Source organism: Adiantum capillus-veneris, chromosome 18 (genome assembly GCF_014529385.1).
Source record: "Adiantum capillus-veneris isolate H3 chromosome 18, ASM1452938v2, whole genome shotgun sequence".
Classification (NCBI taxonomy): Eukaryota; Viridiplantae; Streptophyta; class Polypodiopsida; order Polypodiales; family Pteridaceae; genus Adiantum; species Adiantum capillus-veneris.
Genome location: NC_140948.1, coordinates 137,858,536 through 137,861,189, shown reverse-complemented (window position 1 = coordinate 137,861,189; position 2,654 = coordinate 137,858,536). Strand labels below are relative to the sequence as shown.

At 38.2% G+C, this 2,654-nt stretch overlaps 2 pseudogenes; both read left to right on the top strand.

Moving 5' to 3' along the window:
• The first annotated feature begins 386 nt into the window (after positions 1-386).
• On the top strand, positions 387-1,552 carry LOC147436504 (uncharacterized; annotated as a pseudogene).
• A 3-nt stretch (positions 1,553-1,555) lies between these two features.
• LOC147436503 (uncharacterized) lies at positions 1,556-2,134 on the top strand (annotated as a pseudogene).
• Positions 2,135-2,654: the final 520 nt, after the last annotated feature.

The following is a 2,654-nucleotide window of genomic DNA, read 5'->3' as shown; positions in this document are numbered from 1 at the left end:
AACTCTCTCTTGACAAAGAGGCTGGTGAGGCGGCTACTACAGCTTTAGGTAACACTGAAGCTGAAGGTAGCTCAAGCAAAAAGACGTATGCTTGACGATGGATAGAAAGCTGGAGGATACCTCATCCTTGGGCTTTTCCAATAGTTGATAATGAGGGAAAAGAGAGAGTCAAATGTAGGTGGTGCATCTTTGCACATAAAAAGACTCAATCTAGTGGAGAAGGATCTTCAACCTTGCAAAGGTCTGCATTAGATGAGCATGCGACGTCAGGTCCGCATTCAGATGCGAAGGCAATATGGAATGCTCACACTAAAAAAACCACAATTCCCATAGAGAAACACATTGAAGTGCTAATAGATGAGGAGAGAGAAAGAATAATCTCAGTCATGCAAACTTTGTGGTTTGTGGTTCGTAGAAATTTGCCTTTTGATGACTTTTCAAAGCTTTGCAATTTCCAACGTTTCATGCGGACACCAAATATGCCAATTGCAAGTGAATATTCAGCTTATACGAGCACAAGTGCAGGAAAAGAGTTTGCAAATGCCATCAAACAGGTCTATTGGGACAAATTAAAAGAGGAAATTGTTGCTAGTCCCTTTTATTCTTTGCAGATTGATGAGAGTACAGATGTAAGCACTCAACAATACATGATTCTTTATGTTACTTATATGCGGGAAAATGGCGATAGCTGTATATGCACGTCATTGTGGATTTGTTGCATGTCAAAAATGCTCAAGCTGAAAGCTTGTATTCTACCTTGATAGCATTTCTGGACAAAATGAAGCTGCCATTGCATAAAATGATAGGCATTGCAACTGATGGTGCCAGTGTTGTGATAGGTGCTAATAATGGTGTGGTTTCAAGATTGAAGAAGGTTGTGCCGCATCTTTTGAGTTTTCATTGTGTTGCACATAGGGAGTCTTTAGCTGCAGGTGATGCATTCAAATTATACAAGGAATTCAAATTTGTGGACAAAGTGGCCAGAAAGTTATATGAATGGGCTTCCAGATCCGCAAAGCGACATCTATCATTGGCAGAAGTTGTAAAGGACTTCAATCTTGGTCGCAATGGAAAACTGAAGTTGTTAAAAATGCATGATGTTCGATGGCTCTCAAAAGGGCAAGTTATGATAAGGGTAGTGCGCTTAATTCCGGCTTTATTGATTGTCTTGAAGGCAGAAGAAGCGGACTTGTATGCATACCTCACAAACTACAAAATACAGTTCCTTTCACACTTCTTTGCAGATGTCCTTGGAGAGCTCAATGTCTTGAGTTGTAAACTTCAAGAGGATCACATTGATATTTCTGCTCTCGGTAACCATTTGAAGTCTTCTATAGAGTCTTTGCAAATGGCTTTTCTAGGGAATGTATTTGGGTGTGAGGCCATGTACACTCAACTTTTTTTGACAAAGGCGATAAATCAACATGGCATCATTGATTACATTGATTCCTCAGGAAATTCACATTCTCATCAACTACATCTTGGCCCTATGTGTGACGAGGATGTTCTTGATCCACATGAAACTTTGCACGGGGTGGTAAATAATCTGGCTTACATGGCAATTATGTACATCAAAGGCCTGGTGGATTTATTGTCAAATCGTTTTAAAGTTGATTTTGATCTCTTTGAAGCTGCAAAGTACTTTAGCCCGAAGGATTATGATCAAGACTTGCAGAAACTAGATTTATTTACGATAAGGTGGCTAGATGTATTGTGCAAACAGTTTGGAAAAGGAGCCAACTCTTTCATTAATGAAGAAGAATGCAAAGGAGAACGCAGATCTTTTATCACACGAATTCGTAACTGCTTCAAAGGTAAGAGTATGCATTCAGCTTGGCAAGATTGTTGCAACCATGAAGAATGGGAGGTTTCTTTTCCATAGACCATGAAATTATGGAGAGCTCTGCTTTTACTTCCACTTTCATCAGTTGCCTATGAAAGAGGCTTCTCAAAATTGAATAAGATAAAAAACAAGTCTCGTAATAGATTGTCTCTTGCATCATTGGGCTTAGCAATGTTTGTTGGACTCAATACTCCGAAGGCTTCCTGGCCTCAAGATGTATTGTGGGAAGAATGCTTTGATATGTGGAAATCTATGAGGAAGCGAAGGATAGCAAGCTTGGAAACAAATTGATTGTTACTATGGAATTTTATTTGCTTAGATATTCAGCCAAGCGATATGATTTTGTATCGAGGGCTCTTTTGCATTGTCTTGGTATAGAAGGACTTTTAATCTTATTTCAAGGCAGTTTTTATTCTCCAATTTTGTACTTTAATGATAAAAATGAATTCATATTCATTATGTCATTGGTTTCATTTGCTCTATATCTATGTAATTTCAAAAATTTACCAAGTTGTGGTCCGTGGACTGTGGTTTGAGAATACGTTGTTTAAATAATGAACTTTGTCAAAGCTATACTAAAAGGATGGTTAAAATGCATGGAAGAGTGTAGATAAGTGAAATATTAATGTATGGGAGTATACAATGAGTAAAATATTAGTTTTCTTGGAATTTTTATGAAGAAGGGTGCAAAATTTTCCTTTTGTTCATTAGAAGGGCAATTGTAAAATTTGCCCTTCATTGTAGAAGGGCATAAGCTGCACGTGCCTGTCATTAGACATTCGGGGTAGCCCTTCAAATCCTATCACTGCTT